General features: G+C 48.7%; 1 long non-coding RNA gene across 3 annotated transcripts in view; it reads right to left on the bottom strand.

The window, feature by feature from the left end:
• LOC137661569 (uncharacterized) overlaps positions 1–20,118 on the bottom strand; it is a 67,158-nt gene extending 47,040 nt beyond the window's left edge. The window contains exons 1-2 of one of the 3 annotated variants that reach the window (XR_011047880.1): positions 19,991–20,118; positions 12,755–12,935 (exon numbers count right to left, since the gene is read on the bottom strand). This is a non-coding gene — a long non-coding RNA (uncharacterized lncRNA). The remainder of the gene's footprint in view (positions 1–12,754; positions 12,936–19,990) is intronic. The other 2 variants (XR_011047882.1, XR_011047881.1) reach the window with 2 other exon arrangements.
• Between the last annotated feature and the right edge of the window lie 852 nt (positions 20,119–20,970).

Below are 20,970 nucleotides of genomic sequence, written 5' to 3'. Positions count from 1 at the left end.
ATTTGCCTTGGCTTCACACGTATTCAAGATGTGCCAGATGCCACAAAAATGATGAAAAGAAATTTAAAAGAAAATTTAGAATACACCCACAGCCCCAACCAGTGTAGTTACGCCGATGAAATGCAATCAATTTAGAAATAGCTCTATGGAGGCAGAGGGGAAGGAAAACAAGAAAAAAAGCCTTTTTTTTTTGCTAAAGCAGCTTATTTTTTTCTGGGAGCCGGTTTTGGCTGCCCAGCAGAAGAACTGTATGCAGTGGTGGGGGAGTGGAAAACATCACCCGCCACAGGTGACATCTGCATCGCCCAGACATGCGTTGCCCCCCCAAGACGCTGCCTCCTCTTTTCCTACAGGGAGGTAGCAAATGCCATCAGTGAACTGAAAAATAACCTTACACAAAGGGAATAAAAACCAAAACAACCCAGAAAGTTCATACTGTGGATCATCGCTCCATCTGAGCAGTTTTAGGTGTAGGAAACCCAAGGGGCAGTGAAACTCAGATCCAGCACCAGGAACTCTGAGATGCCACTCCTGCACTGGGAAGCTACCAGCTTTTCTCTGGGCAGGAATATTTATCCTATCACCAATACCTGTAACAACGAAAAATTAATTAACAACATTGTAAGGCAAAAAGAACAGTCTCCTATCCCAGCAAAACACTTTGCTCACTGAAATTTAAATCACTTGCACCGCTCTTCTCTGCGTGTGCATCCATGCATTAAGTTTTCAATTCTGCACACTTTAAGGAAAGGAAATACTAAAAAATATTTCTTAACACTTAGAGAGTCTAAACCAGCAGCTCATATCAGTAATATAACATAAATAACGCCACTTAGTTACTTCATCCAGGAAATCAATAACAAGTCAGCGAAACCTTGGCTCCCCAGGCAGAAGCTGCCCTTTCTAGGGGGACCAGCTCTGCCACCCACAACTCAACCCCCTGCAGCCACCACGGTCTCTTGGCCACATCTTCAGGGACATCTGCTGCCTCTTAATGCTGCTGCCTCTGTGAACGGGGCCAGTCCCGGGGACTTGGTTTGATACTCCATCCCTGGCTCTACTACAGTGCAAGCAAAGGGCCAGGGGCAGGTATATGTTATTAAATGAGTATTGATATTACGTATATATTTTGGGGAAGGAGATCTAATCAAAAGGAATTTAACAGAGCAGGAGTCACTGTGCAGTCAGAATCTAAAAGCACAATGTCAAAAATCAGATACCATGCAAAAATATATAGATTTCAAGTTCCTCAGGGTCTTGGGCTCAGGTAGCTGTAGGAACATCTCCAGGGAGATGACAACTAGTTCACTTCAGGGTATTTATATCACCAAGCTGTGGGTGCTGGGTGGCCATCACCACATTAAATCCCTTTCATAAATCATGTCAAGATGCTCAAAGGGCAGGTGCTGGTTGCAAAACAGGGGTATTTTAAGGACCCCCATCCCTGCTGCCCAGTGGTGGCAGAGACACAGGCACAAACAGCTGCCGGCACGTGGTCCTCCCCGGCACGTCCCCTCTGCTGGGAAAGCACCGGTGCCCACCCTGCTGCCGCTGGCATCTGGGGGGTTCTGGGGAGGGGGAGCGGTGCCGGGCTGGCCAGTGTGGGGTTTGCACGGCTCCGGCTCAGTGGGAGGTGGGGGGGGGACACACCACGCTCGGGTAAGCCGTGGAGACGAGGAGGGGGCAGCCAGGGCTGCATTCTTTATGGATGAAATAGCAGAGAAAGGGCTCTCGCTGCTTCTCTGCGCATTAGTCAGCACGCAGGAACACACACAAATAAAACCCCAAAGCAAATCCGCTCTGTAGTATTAGGGATTATGACTCAGAGATATGTTTTTTTCCTCCCCCTCGTGACTCATCCAGTGCAGCCTCACGGCTCAGATTCAGAGCAGCCTCACCGTTCTGAGCTCCCTCTGCCCAAAATCCCACTAAATAATTGCCCTTTGCAGTCAGCGGTGAAGAATTCAGGGGGTTTTTTTCCCTCTTTCTCTACTGAAGCGGGGGCCAGAGGGGAGAGCGCTGCCTGCCCGGACCACGCACTCGCATCGATGCTCAGCACGGGCAAAGCTGTCACAGCCCCGTGGGAGCCACGTGACCGGCCGTGAGCGCAGGCGCAGCCCGAAAGCAGAGATAAATGGGGTGTTATCCACGGCGCAAGGTATGGCTGGCTGCAAAAGTGCTTCCCAGGAGGCACGGAGGAAAACGCCAGGAGGGGGGTACACCTTCAGAGAGGCGGCAGTCGCTCGACAGCAACAAACAGCATCCCACGCAGCAGCGGTGCCTATCGAAAGGACCCAGTATAGCCCCCGGGATGGGTTAACGTTTGCTAGGAAGGAATCCAGAAGTAGGACAGCGGGTACACGTGGGATTTTTAGCTAGGGAAACCATCTGCTGCCTCCTCTGAACCTTCAGCATCGCAGGTGATGACGGACACCTCACTGCGTGTCCTTCACCTCCAGAAGCATCCCACACAGCCTGTGACCCGGCTCGAGGAAAAGGAGCTGTAGTTACAGGACAGACTGCTGTAGAACAGGGGGAAAAACATTATTTTGCAGAGGATGTGGCCTGGGCAGCCCCATCCCGCAGTCAGGACCCCGAGCACAAAGAGATTCAGGCTGGGCTGAACCAAACAAAAAGTCTCATGGCCCCTTCGCATTTGGATAATAATAGCAGCAGATAAATTCCACATTTCAAACAAGGGTAAGACATTAAACAGAGCCTCTGTAGAGAGATTAGGTGGAATAAAAAAAAACAATAAATCCTTATGTTCTTGGACCTGAACCGATTGGCAGTGAAAGCCAGGGAGCAGGGTCTCCTTTCCCCAGATACCACCACGGTGTCCTGCATAACCAAGTGCCCTGGGGTCCAACAGCTTGCCCAAAGGATGAGGGCTGCAAAACATGGGAGTACAGAAATATCTAAGTGACCTTCCTCCGCATCCACTCTTCCCAAGCTGCCACGCACCTGTGAGGTCCCCGCTTGCGTTACCCCACTTTTCCCAGAAAGACCATGCAAGGGCACTCAAGCAAGCTGCAGATGCCAGGTGAGAAGCACCTCACCTTCTCCACCACGAGAGGCTGGGCAAGCAGGGCATCAATAAAACAGGGTGAAGAGGTAGCAAAGAAATTGTTTTCCCTTATAGAGCCGTACATGGAGAGGTTACAAAAGCATTAACCCTTTTCCAGGCTCCTACAGGAGGGATTTTTGAGTCTGAAAGCCAGAAACAAACATTAGTAAAGGCAGGAAGAAGAATGAAGGGGGGGAATCTCTTATCTAGATTCACTTTTTTTACTTAAGGCTATTTCTGTTCTGCATGCTTTAGAGGAAGCCACTGATTCAAAGTGCAGTTTTCATCCTTTTCACATACCCCTTTGAAGCTGAGGGTCATATCTACAGCCTACCGTGGAGGCACCTCACACTCCTCCTGCCCCACTCACCTCCCAGGGCCAGACTCCGCACGAGGCAGTTATATAGGCTCAGCCAAAATAACGAATACCAACAATTAAGATTCCATCTAAAAACCCTCTTCTTTAAAAAATAGCTTTTAGATTAATGAATTAAGACAAGTAATTTCCAAGACTGAATTTTACTATAAGGAGGCCAACCCAAGCTCCACCGATGGATGTTGATGTCCCGTAATGCAGCAGGTAAACTGAGAGACCCATTCTCATGTTTAAAACCGCACCCTGGAAACAGTGTTCCTGCTGCTTGGAAAAAAAAATGTGCTTTAATGGCTTAAGGATCCAGTAAAACTACCTGGTGCAGAAGCACTCTCATCTTCTGCAGAGGGAAGCCTACCCTGTCACAATCAAATTATCAGTTAACATTGTCTCAGTTTGCAATAAAACCCAGCTGCAATATTGCATCATATCATGGGGAGATAAGTACACCTAATGCCAGGGTTGCTCGTGCTTCCAGTTATCCTTGACAGTAAAATAAAGAACATTAATCCGACTAATATTTGCTAGAAAGAGCTCTCAAATGTACTTAAGAGTTTCTAAACCTTATTCCCTTACCCAGATTACCACGTCCCTTATGTAAGTGCTGGTGACACTGCAAGTTAAGATACCTGTCTAGAAGAAAAGACACCTCACCCTTACACAGCCACGGGTCACCTACAGCACGGGGGAAGGCAGCAGGAGGTACTGACAGAAGGACAAACACCGACTCCAAAAGGACAGGCAAGAGCTGGGAGAAGACAGCAAATAACTAAAGGAGGAGAGAAGGTATTTATGAGTGAGTCACACATTACCCCAGACATCATTCCATTAACGATGAGTATCATGATTCCCCTAAATAATGTACGGATAATTTGTTTAATCATTTAAAGGCATCACCAATAATGAATATGTCAGCTCCAGATGCTAACCTCACCGTTCCTCCCTGCTCAGGGACTGCTTTAAGGAAAAGACTAAGATCACTGTCACTTTTTAATTTTGGAAATACGCTTCAGTACCAGAGTGGGGAGAATGAAGCAAGTACCAGAGACCGAGGAATGGAAACCCGAGCGTATGCACACCCTGCGCGGTGTAAAAGCTCTTTACACCACGGCTGCCATGCCCGTGTGATAAAGCAGTGATGAAAGCGCAGTTCGTGTTTACCCAGGCGAAGGGCGTACAAGCAGAGGTATGCACCGAGATAGCTTGGGCCAGTTAAGAGAAGAGCCCTTCCCACTGGCCAGGGAAGGTCCTCCACCAAGGACTCACGAGGGTAAGGAAGGGGCTGCACCGGAGGCAGCGCATCCATCACCTGCAGCACAGCAGGCGTAAGGGCGATGCCACGTCTGAGGGGTACCCAGCTGCTACCCCAGCACTGAGACCAGCATCTGGACAAGAAGGAGAAGGAGACAATGATGCGTGCCACCTTTCAATATCAGATTCCTCAGGAATGAGGAGTAAGAGGAGATTTAAGAGCTTTGAGCTTCATTGCTGCAATGCTGCCTGCAAAACCCACCATGCATCCAGGAGCATCCTCTACAGCACCAGAAAATCGGGACAGGTTTCCCAGCTCATCTTGACCTGGGCACTGACAACTCTGAGCCACCCACCACCTCATGGACACACAAGTCACACTCTCCCCAAGGTGTGGACTGTCTCGACATGATGCTCTGTCGTGACGAAATCATAGAATCGTAGAATGGTTTGGGTTGGAAGGGACCTTAAAGATCATCTAGTTCCAACCCCCCTGCCACAGGCAGGGACACCTTTCCTCTAGACCAGGTTGCTCATAATCCCAAGGGCCGCTGCTGCCACAGCAATCCCAGCCACTGAAAACAACGGCGATGGATAAGCTGTGCAGGACCAGTGGGAAGAGCTATGGACCTGTTTGGGGATGTCATACTCACGGTATGGAAGGGAAAGGAAAAAGAGGTCAAAACCCAAAATCATGGGGACATCTTGTTTCAAAAGTGCTGGCACACTTTCCAGAAAAGCCTTTTCCCTGCAAATACAGGAGGGATGCAGGAAGCAGGGGAATATATCTGCATAAAACTGGCATAGTTTTGATTTCCAAAGTCATATTCTCGCATCCCCAAAACAAAAGTGGGGTGATCACCAGCAGAGAAGATGGAAACCCACCTGCACAGAGCAATCACAAGCATGCATTGTCTCAGAGCGAGGAAACCCAGTCTGCTGCCTCTGCCAAATTTCTGTCAGGAGTTGGGGTGGGACAAAAGGTTTATGCCACCAGACCACGATTTGTATTGTTTCAACTTTTCTTTTTTCCCTTGGAGTCACTCTTCCGATTCAGAATCTGTACTATTTTAAGCAAGTCCGCTAAAAAAATAAAAAAACAGGACTTAATGCCTGTTTGGCCTACCCATAAAAATCTTTTCCACTGGAACAAAGTTTTAAACCTGTGACTCAAAATGAGTTTACAATGGGGGGCTGATTATCAAGAGGACCAGAACATCCTCTTATTAGAAAAATGTTCACTGGACTTTCCTGAACTTTACCCTGTGGTATTAACTAAATGGCTTGTTCAGTTGCATGCAGGCGATACCGGTTGTCTTTGACACAGGGAAAAAAACATATGTATTTTATAATACAGAAAAAGAGCAGGTGTGTGAATGTGTGGTATGTGGATCCACATACGCACATACGTGCACGAACACATACATCCTTCTGATCATTGCCAACAAAAGAGATATAGCAAAGAAAAACACAAAATCACAAAAAAAACAAAGGTTGGAAAGGATCAAAGGATGCACTCCACCTCCTTGCCTCAAGTAAGACAAGCCTAATTAAGGCACTTTATTACTATCATTATTATTATTAGTCTATTACAGTAGCAAGCATCATAGGGAAAAATCAGGGCCCTATTTGTATGAGTCCTATGCAAATGCGTAAAGCAGCCTGGAAGAGATCTACAGTCTACCAGACTTCAGTTAAACGGATGTAAACCTCTAAGAGTGCCCTATATTCATTTTAGCTTAAACTTATTTGTTTTAAAGACGTATTTCTACTGGTGAAATATTTATATGCAGATAAATTATTAAAAAAAAAGGGGAGGGTAGGTAGGCTGGCAGCAGCCCAGGTGGAGGCAGGACCACAGCCCGGATCTGGGGATGTCCGTCCTGGCACCATCAGAGAATCATAGAATGGTTTGGGCTGGAAGGGACCTTAAAGATCATCTGGTTCCAACCCTTCTGCCACAGGCAGGGACACCTTCCACTACACCAGGTTGCTCAAAGCCCCATCCAACCTGGCCTTGAACACTGACAGGGAGGGGGCAGACACAGCTTCTCTGGGCAACCTGGTCCAGTGTCTCACCACCCTCACAGGAAAGAATTTCTTTCTAATATCTAATCTAAATCTACCCTCTTGCAGTTTAAAACCATTACCTCTTGTCCTGTCATTCCATGCCCTTGTAAAAAGTCCCTCTCCAGCTTTCCTGTAGGCCCCCTTCAGGTACTGGAAGGCTGCTAGAAGGTCTCCCTGGAGCCTTCTCTTCTCCAGGCTGAACAGCCCCAACTCTCTCAATCTATCTTCATGGAAGAGGTGCTCCAGCCCTCTCATCATCTTCGTGGCCCTCCTCTGGACTCGTTCCAACATCTCCATGTCCTTCTTATGTTGGGGGCCCCAGAGCTGGACGCAGTACTGCAGGTGGGGTCTCACGAGAGCGGAGTAAAGGGGCAGAATCACCTCCCTCGACCTGCTGGCCACGCTGCTTTTGATGCAGCCCAGGATACGGTTGGCTTTCTGGGCTGCAAGCGCACATTGCCGGCTCACGGTGAGCTTCTCGTTGACCATCACCCCCAAGTCCTTCTCCTCAGGGCTGCTCTCAATCCATTCTCTGCTCCATCCTTAAGAAGCACTTACCAAGCTCCGCTCGTTTTTTTGGGCTGGATCAGTTCCATCAGCCCCTTATGCCAGGTCTGCCTGTGCCATCCCCGGCGTGAGCTCTGCCCCAAAGCCTTGTACTGGTGACGGCTGACAGTGCCACCTCCCAACCTGCCCCACGCAGGCAGCTCCAGTACAGCTGCCTGTCCGCTGACACGGAGAAACCTTGCCCTTGCTGATGAAGCATGGAGGGGAAAGCATGTGTAAAATGCCCTACTCGCTATTATGCAGCATGGCAGATTAGATTTTAAGGTAACGAGTCATCAGCCACGAGCCTGCAAACTTGGCTTTATACATGTCAGAGCAGCATGGTACAATAGAAACATCTCTCTCAATCCCACTGACCCAGATCTGAACCTCCACCCATGAAGGAGAAGTTTTGGAATGTTTCCTACCCCATTTTTTAGGTCCTAAAGCCAACAGCTAGTCAAAGTCTGGTCCCCTGGCAAGCAGCAAGAACATATCCAACAACTGCATCCAAACTTGAAAAAAAAAATTACCCTGGGGAGCAGAGCAGAGTGTAAAACTCTTATTTACAAGTTTTCTGGCTGCTCTTTCATCAGCAGAATTTACTGGAAAAACTCAAAAGCATTCATCAGTTTACAAGCACGTTTTACTCCGTGCGGTGCCGGCACCCAGTTTTACATGGAGAACGTCAACCAGGTGACATGAGCCAATGGCCTCCCTGGGCAGCTGCAGCATGCGTTCCTCTCGCCATGTCAAAAACCCACCTCTCAATTTATACACTGTGCAATAATTATTTTGCTAATCACAGGCTGCTCTGCGCTTCTCAACTCGAATTATTATTATTAGAGCTGGCTCAGCTGCAAACGCGCCTGCTTTCGAAACACACGGCGCTAGGCTGAAGAAGTTTAATCCTGCACTGCTTGCAGTGTAAGGCACATAATTTCTTTCGACGGGAAAAATAACATCTTTCAGGAGCTTTTCCATTTTAAGTTAGCACAGAATCACCACAAAAAGGGAAAAAAAAAATACTGGGTAAGGCAACATAACACATACTGTGGCCTTCTTTCAATTCACCAGCTATATTTATCTCCCAACTGCAGCGTAGAAACATATTTCGCTTAGAAAAACTTTTCAGCTGCTTAAAAGAGACACTCGAGTAGCAAGGGCCACACACTTAGATACTGGGGGGGGAGAAAGAAAAAAAGATTTATTTGTTTAGATGCTGTCAGCTAGCTGAAATCTGCCACCTACAACTCATCATCAAGCCCTCCAGTGGGCAGGCGTGACTTGGGCACAAGCCAGCCTGAGCTGGAAATGTTTTGGTAGAAAATCGCTCATATGAGCTGGTTACTTTTTAGCCATCTATTTCACTTTCACCCACTTTTTTTTTTCTGAAACATCTGGCTTTGACCCTGGACAGAGACAGGATGCTGGCTAAGAAAAACAAGAGCATCTGCCCTGGTACAGCAAGTCTATCACACTTCAACCCAAAAACGCAGGGCCAGCAGCAGTGCAAACCTCGCCATCGAACTGGGGCAACATGCATGGTGACAGCTCCGCATGAAGTAGACCTGGCTTCTAAAAACAGTTTTTCCAAGCTGCCTGACAGGTTACCTCAGCCATGACCTGTTCCTTATCCTTCCCAAGGCAAGGTCCTCTGCAACCCCCAAGTCAACCAGTGTCATTCAGTGTCCCTTCGAGAAGGCTGCAGCTACTACAGAAGTTCAGGTGCTATCACTGTGTGCGGTGGACTGATAACACCAAACTTCTGAGTGGATAAACAGCCCATTCCTGAGCCAAACTTGGGATAAGGTTTAAGGAGGTTGTAGCGAGGTGGGTGTTGGTCTCTTCTCCCAAGCAACAAGTGATAGGACGAGAAGAAATGGCCTCAAGTTGTGCCAGGGGAGGTTTAGATTGGATATCAGGAAAAATTTCTTCACAGAAAGGGTTATCAAGCAGTGGAACAGGCTGCCCAGGGAAGTGGTGGACTCACCCTCCCTGGAGGTATTTAAAAGACGAGTAGATGTGGTGCTTAGGGACATGGTTTAGTGGTGGACTTGGCAGTGCTGGGTTAATGGTTGGACTTGACGATCTTAAAGGTCCTTTCCAACGAAAACGATTCTATAATTCCATGAAACTAAACCAGGACAAAAAAAAATCCCATTTGGGCATGCAAGGGAAACAGGATCGGGCCTGAGTGTCTCCAAAATAGCAAAGCACCCTAATAATTGGCCCTAAGCGATCCTTGGGTGCAAGGGTCATCAGCAAGATCAAGTTATGAACATGGCCTGAAATGGGCCCTTGTCCAAGGGGGGCTGAGGGAAGGGTATGGATGGCACAGGACACTCGCACCACCTGCGAAAGCAGTCTGCATTGCAGAGGGGTGGGGAGGGAAAAGGAAAAAAAAAAAATGAAGAGTCATCCTGAACGAAAGACAACACTGAGCGTTCACATTTCATTAAGAAGCCTCACGTATTATCATCAGCAACACGAAGGGGAAGGTCTGGAGTTTGGTTTCTGTTTATTCACCTTAATGGTATTCCTTAAATTTTTCTGCTCTGGTTACATCTTTCCAAGAAAAAAAAAAAACTTTCCATCTGTCTGAAGGAAAGCCCTCTCCACAGATCCGCGTGCCTGAACGGTGCTGAGCAGAGCTCACCCGACCTGACCTCGGCAGAGCACAGGCTGGGCACGTTCAGGAATTGCCACCCGTCGAAGAAACCAATGCCGCAAACTGGGGCTGGGAAGCGTCGGCTTTCCAGCATGGGAAATGTAGTGCTGAGTCCTGGGATTTTTTGGGGGAAAAAAAACAGCTGTGCAAGCAAAGCCACCCAACCAACTCACTCACTGCACGGCTGATGCGGCCAGGAACAAAACCTCTGCCGTCAAGTGATATTGAGCACGTTCTTCAGATGGCCAGCATCAAAGTGTTTCCTGATTTCAGACCCTTCCGCTTCTATAATCGGAACCAGTCCAAACACTTGGCTTTATTGTCTACAGGGCAGCCTCTCAAAGACGCTTTGCTGCGCCCACTGCTCGCACAGACGTGGGAAGCGCTGTGGGGGACGTGCCCCCAACTCCGCTTGCAATCCCCCTGCTCCCAGCACCGCCCGCCTGCTCTCCCCAGGCAGCGTTTGCTTACGGGGATGCAGATTGCTCAGATCGAGCCATCACCGACACGTGCACAAACCCGCCTGCTCACGCACCCAAAAGCCCTCTGCCATCAGGGCACGGCAGCCCTCGCAGGACCACCACAAACGGGGGCCACATCCCTCAGGGGGAAAGAAACAGGGCTGAAACCAGGTGGAAAAGCCCTGGGCTTGCAGCAAGCCAGAAGGCTACTAAAGTTAGAAGCAGAGAGGTAAGAGAGGTAACAGCAGGAATGCAGAGCATGGGCTTGGAGGGCAGACTGCAGCTGCCAAGGAAGGAGCATCACTGAGCCCGGAGTGCAGGGGAGAAGCACTAAGGCCATTGACCCCAACTTTATTCTTACCATCAGATCTGAGAAACATCTACTCGGTCATGCCAGCTGCAATCCGGAGCGGGCAAGGGAAGCCAAAACTGTCAGGTTGAGACTCATTCAGAGAGAAGGGAAACGAGAGAAGCTCCGACTCCCTTATTCCTTTTTTTCAAGAAATAAGGGGCACAGCTGCTGCCACTCCTCGAGCCACGAACTCTCAGGGTGTGCAGAAACACTAACTCAGGTGGTTGGCCGACCTGCCCCGGTGAGAGAAAGGAGGAGCCACACAGCAGAGAAATTATAAAACAACCTGGAGCAGAAACACGTGGAAAAGAAGGTGAAGAATGAAAAGCCAGAATAGGAAAGAAAGGGCAAAGAATGTAAGAAAAAAGGGAAATAGGCCTATGAAAAACACCACAGGCATAAAACTCAAACATGAAGTGGAACAGAAAAAGAGAAGCAGAGGGTAACTAGGAGGAGGAAGCAAAGTTAGAGCTAAACAGGCAACGACGCTTTCACACATATGTTTGTATATATATAAAAATACATATAAAAGTTACTTGGATATAGATATATATATATACATACAGAAGCAGAAAAACTGTGCTGTCCTTTATCTATGCTGCCCTGAATAAAAACAAGGACTTCACCACCAGCCGCTGGCTCTGACAGGTCAGCACAGACAGTTTTCACCTGCACGGGGATGCTTTCTGTACACTTCTTGTACCGAGCTGGCTCCCACGTTTGCCACTATTCACAGCTAAAACAACACAGAAGCCATGTAAGAAAATCCACACTACAGCAGCACATTTATGGCCGTCACATCTCCATCGTGTGCACAGATAGTCACGGATGCCCAGGAGGGATATCACTCCTGTTAGTTATTGGCATTACATATTGCACCACCAAGAGCCTGAGATACCAAATGTGGCTGTGCTGGATGTTATATAAAAATAGAATAGAAAGACCAGCCTCTGTCCCAGAGACCCAATGACCTAGGGTAAAACCAAGATATAGATAGAAAGTACAAGCAAATAAGGCAGGCTGACCAGAGTGGAACAAAAGACATGCTAAAGGAGATACCATCATCTTACTATACATGGCAATCCTGGATGGGGACATCCAACAATCTTGCTTTAGACAGGAAGCCAGGAAGGGGTCAACCACAACAGACCACAAGAAAAGACCCACCCATTCCCTGTTCTCCGAAATCCCACTTAAACCACTAATGGAGATGCTGTAAAGGTCCCCCATTACTGAAACAACCAGCAGTAAGCAGTAACCCACATCAGAACCACCACATCCATCAAACCACACAGAGAACAACCCCTAACTAACGTGGCCACAACGTCCATCGTGATCTTGACTTCACAATTCTCCTTCTGCCTGCTTGTTTGTTTAAATATCACATTTTGGGACATGCAAAATAGATGGGGACCAAGAGTCGTATATGCATTAACTTGGAATCTATGAGCCTGTCCACATGATGATAAAGGAGGCAACATAATTAAAAAAGAAGAAAATTAACATTTAACACATCAGCTAGGTAAAACAGCTTGCTTTGACCACTTAATATGACAGGGTATTACAACACAATCTTGTCTCTGCAGAAAATTCCTGGTAATTAACCCTAGTTTGAAAGGGGTGAAGAGAGGAAAGGGAGAGCAGAGTTAAGGATGTCTGGGCACGTACCTCAATCTTGCTATTTCCTATTTTTTTGTATTCTGAAAAGGCACAAATCACTGCAGGTAATGGGACTACAGTCAAATGTATTTTCCTCAATGCTCAGTTTAAACATTGCAGCCAGCACCAGACTATCTTTCAGGTACTGTATTAAGTGATGAACTAACATCTGATGCATGTTATTTCTCCTCTTTCCTCCTACTCAGTGAAGGGTCTTGTTTTGCTTGTGTGTTCCTCAACTGTCTTTAAACATTATACTACAAGTTGCTATATATTTAGAAAAAGGACCTTCAGTTGAACATACCTTGGACTTGCAGCAGAGTATCATGAGGTCTGTGGTGGTCCTTACCTCCTGGGGTTGCCCAGTCCATGTGAAACTGGACGCTCACAAAGCAGAGTTTCACTTCCTTCCAGAAAGCTCCTATGGTCTTTGGCACAAAGCTTTAAGTAGTCTTTCTGCTACCTGAGGCAATACAGGGAGCACCCTAAAAAGAGAACAAAAGACCTCAAAACCTTATCTGTATTTCCAACAGAAGCCAGTGCAGAAAGACACCACAAGCTGCAGCAGATGGGCTGCAGCTTTCTGGACTGGTTGGAGCTTCCTTCACTTGCAGGCTCCCTACCCAGGTATATCATTGCTCTTGTCAAGTCAAGATGCAATGATTGTCAAGACCAAGACCAGGACTCTCCCCAGGAAGATGGGGTTGCACCTCTTAATCAGCCAGAGATGACAGAAACACAGGCACTGCTAGAGAAGAGCTTATCACCAGAAGAAATTCGAGAGCACTCCTATCCCACCAACTCAACTGACCAGCTGTGGACGTGCACTGTCAGCCAACAGAGCCAGTATGGCAGCGGCAGACTCTTCCACCCCTCCCTCATGCCGATCAGCTCTTCTCCACTGCTGGAGCTCAGCTTCAGAGAGCTGCTCCTCACCCATGAGCCAATGGTGTCCAAGAACTCAGCTCCCTGGCAGCAGCTGGGTGCAAAAAGGTTAAACAGAGGTATGGATCATCTTCATGTCATGGCCATTTGAGCCTGGCTTGCCCAGCCAGGTCACCCACTGCAAGGCCAGTGTGGGGCTCCAAGCATGAAGACTGGTGGGAAGAGACAATCTCATCGCTTCTCCTGTGGTACCAGCTACCCCAAAGGGCTCGGACGTGACTTCAAGCTCCTTCTTCTGGTGGCCTGCCATCGTGGAGGGAGGTCGGGAGCCTCTCCGGGCAGACCTGCTCTGCTGGCCAAGCCTCCAGTGAAACCACAGCTGCATGAGCTCAGCTTTAACACTTGCCAACTTCTAATGGGCATCGAAATCCCTTAGTATCTTCAAATGAAATATTAATGTTACAAGCAGTATTTCATGGGTCTACAGGCTTTGTCATGCCTCAGGGAGGCCTAAAGCAGATTTATCCCAGACTTAAAGACTTTCAAGAAAGCATGGCTCCCAGGATCCACACGCTGGCCCCGTCCCTGATGGTATCTCGTAACTTCATGAGCTTTAGCTGCCTTTCTGCTGCCATAGTGGAGACAATAGCATTTTTACCTGCTCAGCATCCAGATTTTCTAAGCTGAACAAGATACAGGTGTTTGCCACTATGAATATTAGCACTCCTAATATTACCAGAAGGAGGTGAAATGCATTAGCAAGACCAACTGTAACCTCTCCCAGTCATGGCGAATCAGCAAAGAGACTGCAGGTTGTTTAATCCCTAACATACATTCCCCTCCCATACCACCTTGCTCTGTGAGGCAGTGTTAGCAGTTAATTAACAGAGGGATGCACAGAATTGAAATCCTATTTACTGTAATCTGTCTCCCAAAAGTACCCAAGAAAAATATTCACTAAAAGGTACTCAGAACATCCTGAAAAAAAAGGTCGTAGATAAAAGTCTCTTAGGTTAACAAGATTTATGAGGAAGGCAGGGACACTGGGTACCAAAAGTAGTATACAGCCTACAACACCAAGCAATACAATGTTATGCTTTATGCTAATGGACAACATCTTGAGCTCTGAACAGGCTACTACCACCTGTCTGAAAGATGGTTAACACCTAGTAACCTGTACATTGTACTTGATGCACTTATCTTCAAAATTAAAACTATAAAATAATTGCAAACCTCTCCTCTCTTCCCCTTTTCCTCCTGTTCCTCCCACATACGAAGAATGGCCGTCAACGATGCTATGAAGATGAAAAGCCAGTACTGACATTCACCTGTCACACTAAGCTAGGAGGTAAGGAGGTAACTTCAGGAAAGGCACAAAATGTCCTGAAACCAAAGGACGTAAGCGGGCAGCAGAGCAGCTGGCCCATACCTGCTTCTGGATGACTTTGAACCTGGAGGGTTTGATACCTTGCAACAATCCCCTGACGCATTAGAGCTTACAGCAGTACTAACATGATGGCTTCTACCAACAGAAGGAACCGGGATGCTGCATCCAAACCAAACGTGTTACCAGCATGAGGTACCCTTGAACCAGCTCAACTCCACCAGTAAAGCTAAAGCACAGACCGGGCATCCAACCAGCAGTTACCCAGGGAAGACAGGCAGCACAGAAAGGGCGTTCAGAGAAAGCCAGGGAGAAGTAGACCTGACCGTACCAGCTGGACAGAGGCAAGACGATGGTGGGTGGTTAGGAGGATTGGACCAGAGTTTTCCACCTTCAAACCCCTGCACTGGCCTGCTTCAGAGCCTGGGGATTCCCAGCACAACCCGCATTGTGCTGAGGGACTCCACAAGCTGCTTAATAAACTACGTGACGGGATGTGGTCTTGCTTCTCCCACCTACCTCCGCTCTCCACCTGCCCCTAAGGAAGCAGCCTACAGCTCCAGGCACTGCTCTTGCGGTAGGGACCTCCTCTCCCCAAAACAGGGAGAGCTTTTTGGGCCTTCCTTTAGGTTTCTCTGCTGTTCTTTCCTTCCTCCAGCAGCGATGCTGTGACCCATACCTGGGGAAGCCCCCAGTTTGCAGGTGAGGACCCCAGTGATGCCATCCTCTCTCCTTGGGAAGCTCTCAGTGTCCTGCAGCTCTTGGCCATGCACGTGTTTTGGCACTGGGTATTCCTGACTGAGGCACGCAAAAGGTGACAAAACGCTGTCTTCCCGAACATCTAATTGCCATGACACTCTCCCGTGCAAACACACAGTCCTTCCAGGGCTTTGGGCTGCTGTTCCTCGCCAGGGTGCTCCGCACACCCCATCTCAGCTCAGCCCGCTCTCCAGCAGCACAGGTTGGCTCCCAACATCCACACAACCCAACCTCATAGTGGGGGAGCATGGTCCAACCTCCTCTCTCCCATCAAGGGACTTCCTAATGAGCTTATTTGCAGGAACTTATCCAATAATTTTTATACAAAACTTCTTCTACCACTTTTACTGACTCGGGCTTTAAGGCAGAAATGACTGAGAGAGAGAATATGCCCCTCCTCTTGGCAATTTGTTCCAGTGGCTAATCACCTTTGCCATTAGAGACCTCTGCTACAATTTTTAATTTGAATTATCTACCAGTCACTTGTTCTAGCTCTGCCTGTCACTGCTGCATTCAAGAGCCCTTTACTGCCTGATATACTATACCAGAAGCAATTCACAGATCATTTTTCTTTTGAAGTGATGGGGGATGCAACCGTAGTACCTGCTGACAACTAAAAGACATCAATAGCAATGAAGATGTGACAGCACAGGCATCAGAGTAGGTGGGACAAACCTACCTGCAAACCCTGGGTGATACTCAAGCAGCTCCTGATTTGCAGGATACAGCTCCACATCGATACTCACATCCATACCTTGAATTCACATAAAGAATTATACCACCCACGGATGCATTAAAAGGCATTTTGATCACACAGATTTGGATGCTTGCAAACCATCCAGACCGCTCCGTATGCCCGGCCGGTCCCCGTGTTTGTGTCACCCTGCAGACTGCTGTCTCAGCGGAGCAGAGCCTGATGCACCAGGTAACCATCTCGCTGCTTCTCATCTGTCACCCTTGGAGCGACAGGGAAAAAAGGACCACCAGCAAGCCCCATCCTAAACGACCTCTGGCACTTGCCAGAGAGAGAACTGAGGAAAGACTCAGGAACGCTGCTTTATCACAACAAAAATGCTGTCCTCCACTGAACTTTACCAACAAGGCAAGCAAAGGGCAGGCACTGCATCTCCGGGTATAAACAAACCTGTATTGCTGTATTGCTTGCCAGGGCACTAAGCACTTTGCTGCATAAGAAGACAGACCAGCTCAGGAACAGATGCAGCTGTGACGAGGGAAAATGTGCCCCATACACAGTGCTAATGGGTCCAGGAGACGGATTATGTCTTTATTCCCTCCTCACTCTTCATACATCTTGCCAGGAACTACTGCAGGTGTTCAGTACTAGAGCTACCCGCCAGCAAGGAGACGGAACACACCGTGCTTCAAAATAAGATATGTATCACCTTGCTGACGGGCAAAAGCTTCCTGGCCAGGTATGCATCTTCCTCTCCTCTAGTTCAGGTTGCAGCCCTGCACCCTTATCGGCTCACAAAGCTGGACCCCAGACCATGCCCCCGTCCCCTTGGCCAGCAGCGTGCCCACCACCTCGGCCTCTCCAGCAGTGACACACCGAGAAGATCAGCACAGAGGCTTCACCGAGGCTCCGACAGACCCACTTGCATTGCATAACTGATGGATATACAGCTGCAGTGCACTGCACCACGGGTACCTGACACCAGCCTTCGCCAAATTCATGTACAGGGAGCAAAAGACGAACCCCCAGTTTTTCTGCAAGCAGCAGAAACACGTCCCAGGTCACAAACACCAGCATCTCCCCTTCTCATGGCCTGCCAGTGCTACTGTCTGTGCAGACCACTGGGGAAAAAAATACAAACATATATTTTTTTATTAAGAGGTCATACTTGTGAGCCCTGTCTTGCAATTCCTAGTAGAGCTGCACCAGCATAATTACAGAAAAAGCCTCAAGAAAGAGGCCTGTAGAAAAATAGTGACACAGCACATCTTCAGCTGAAAGGTGACAAACGAACACAAGATGCACCAATATCTTAAAAGTATACAGATGTACCATTTTTCTTCCCTAGCCTTGTTCCACAACATCAGCACTATCAGACGCTTCCCCTGCCAGTAATTCCTCGTATAAAAGTTAGTGAAATATATACAGCCAGGAAGTCTTTGTAAAGCATTCTGATTAAAAACAGGAAGACACCCTTCGAATCTTGCACAGAAGTAAGCATAAGCTCCCAATTTTAGCAGATAAAGCCCTTAATTAAACCAAAATGTACGCTTTGGTTCGGCGGGGGCACAGAGGGAGAACACCACGACCGCAGAGCTGCACAACGTGCTGCGCCGTCGGGACACACAACTGGCCATCGCCTCCGAACGCTGTCAGCTCCCACCACGGTTATATTCCAAGCATGCCCATATTCCATTTTACAAACTAATTCGAACACACAACTCGTTTCTGCAACAGATGGGCCTTTCGACGGCGGCAGGCCTAAGCCCTTCCTTATTTTCGCTACTGAAGAACTGCTCTGACGTTGGGTGGACATCAGCGTGCAGACGCAAAGGATGCAAAATGCTCCAGGCCTTGCCGAGGCAGAGAGCTGGCACTGTGCTCGGCGTCCCCGTGCTGTCAGACCGGCACAGCCCCTCTCCCAGGGATGCTAGACGTATACATGCACAGTATATTTCACTCCTAACAGGTATAGAGGCGTTCCCATCACCTGACAAACTGCACCTGTACGACTAATTACCTCAATATACCTTAAAATACACAAAGGCACAGCCGGATGGATCAGAATTATAACAATGCTAAACTAGCCATAAGCCAGACTCATAACTTAATGCTAGGAGAGACAGAAGAGAGAGAAAGGAAAAGAAAATAAAGTTAGAGGTGCATTTCTAAAATGATGTAAAGTATGTATGAGATCACCTGAAACTCCCTGGGGGAGATATGCAGCACCTAGCATAAAAGAGCATCCGACTGGTCCACGTGCTTGGAAAATATACATATTTATTAAATAATTTTAAAAATCACAATAGAAAGGAAACGGGATGTTTATAACACACGACTAAATATCAGACTGTATATTTCTTACGGTGATGTCAATGCTTTAGAGGTAGATTTTTTTTTTAATATCCTCATATTTTACAGCAACACATCTAAGTGCTCTTACGATAATCCAGACCAGTTGCCACAAACTGACATTGGTGAGACTGTATTGCTGCTCAATGAAGAAACAAATACTCCCATTTCATACAGCCATAATGTGTACATAATGCATTGTGCTCTTTGTATTCAGCAATGGCAAATATATTCTAATATACCCAAAAAGCTCTTTTGTTCCAAATCAGTGACTTAAATAACGCATATTTTTGAACATATTAGTAAAAAGGAACTAGCGTGGGGTTCACAACTCACTGTGCCTGACCTGATAACGTGGACGGGCAAACATGTCTAAACTTGTCAACATGAATGGGATTAAAAAGATCTCCCTGAAGGCCTCCAGCATCCTTCAGACACAATTATCGGTTCTGCTGGGATTTCTGCGCACGGTATTTTAAGATGCAGCAATCAACAGTTTAATAGATCGAGACCGAAGTCCTAAAGCACCCTGTCAATGAAAACATTTTTTATGTTATTTATATATAAAAATAAAATGCGGCCTATTAAAGTTCTACTTTAAAAATCAACAGTTTTTTTAAGGAAAAGGCGGCCTAAAAAACCCTTTGTAAAAACGGTCCTTGGAGCCTACAAAGAACCTTCCCTTTTCACTCCTCGGGCCCTCATGCTACCCATCTTAAATTAGACTGCCCATATTAACGACGGCCCGAGAGAAAACAGCCCAGCTCTGCAGATTAAAAGCTTAATTCACCCCGCAAACCCACGCAAGGCAGCAGCAGGCCGGCTCCGCGCACACCTCCGCGCCCCGGCCAGCGCACAGCGCGCATTTTCCGCGCACTTGCAGAGGAGCGCAAGCAAACACACCACCATCCCCCCCCAACCCCGAGCCGCGCAGACCCCCGCCATCACCTCCGTGCCCCGAGCCTCTCCCCTAGCCACGGGAGGGGTGGGTGGGCATCCGTGTCCTCCTCTCCCCCCGCCCCGGCCGCCCCGGGTCCGGCGGAGCCGCCGGGGCGCGGGGGGGATGGGCGCGTCAAGCCGTCATCACCGCGGAGCAAAGCGGGACCCCGAACACCGCCGGCCCCTTACCGCCGCGGTTTATTTACGCGGGGAGACATCCCGAGCCCTGAGCCTCGCCATCCCCGCGGGCTTCGGCTCGCGATCGCTATTTTTAGCCCACCGTCGACTCAGCGCTTTAAAAAAAAAATGAAATGCAGTTCCCTCCCCCCCTCCTATCTGCACGAGCCCCCGAGCCTACGCTGTAAACTCCGCCGCGACCTGCAAGCCCCACCGGGGACACAAATCATACAGCGAGGGGGTGAGAGAAAAAAGGAAAAAAAAGAATAAATAAATAAAAAAAAACAAACATAAACATGCAAATAACCTCCCCTCACCCCACCGCCGTTAACTGCAGCCCCGGTACTCACCGCGCCCCCCTCTCCGGGAAGGGGTCCGGCGGGCCGGCCGCGGGGCACAGGCCGGGGGCCGAGGCAGGGCCGGGCTGCGCGGAGAAGGAGCGCGGAGGGGCGCGGAGGAGCGGCGCGGGCCCCGCTGGCCATGTGCTCGCCCGAGCACGCGCTCGCCTCAATGGAACGTTGTGCTGGCGAGCGGCTCTGTGACGTCACCGCCCCCCCCCCCCCCGCCGCCGGCGGCCGCAGCCCGGGGCAGCGCGCGCCGCCCGCCCCCGCGCTCCTGCCCCCGCGGAGCCGCCCCCCCTCCCCCAGCACCGCCCCGCCCCGACCCCAGCATTAAACAAAAAAGTAAAGGAAAAAAAAAAAAACAAAAAAGAATCAAACCCCGCGGCCGCGGCGCTCCGCAGGTGCGGCGGCAGCCGGCGATGGTGCGCGCAGCGTGCGCGGGGAGGGTGCGGGGCCGCGGCTCGTGCGGGAGGGCTCGGTCGGGCCGGCACACGCCGCGGAACAACGGGGTCGGCCTCACCATAAGCGGCTGGGCAGTATGGGAGCCCTTACGGCTTGTCGTCTGCTGCTTTTAACCTGGAAAGGCGCCTTCGGCCCCATTTCTCCTCAGCTCCACGAGTTTGCTGGCTAATAGAAATGACGGATTAAAAAAAATCTCCCATCCTCCCCCAGTTCAAGTGCTGGAATATCATGAATGTCTCCAAAGAATCACACGAGAGAAGGATACAAGCATCCCACATACAGGTAGAGAAGGTAGCTTCACGGTCCCATAAGTACTGGAAGAAACATCAAAAACACAGAACAGGCTGCAGAGTGATGAAACTGTGAAACGAAAGCAAATATCAAGTATATGGACAAAACAAACTTTATTTCCCTTTTTTATTATTTTTTTTAAACAAACTAAGAAAAAATTAAATATATCCTCCTCCATTCCAGGCTGGAACTGGAACCAAGTAGAAGCTTCAATACCACGTGATTTTTTTCCCCAG

This window comes from Nyctibius grandis, chromosome 3 (assembly GCF_013368605.1).
Source record: "Nyctibius grandis isolate bNycGra1 chromosome 3, bNycGra1.pri, whole genome shotgun sequence".
Lineage (NCBI taxonomy): Eukaryota > Metazoa > Chordata > Aves > Nyctibiiformes > Nyctibiidae > Nyctibius > Nyctibius grandis.
This window is presented reverse-complemented; position numbering and strand designations above follow the sequence as displayed.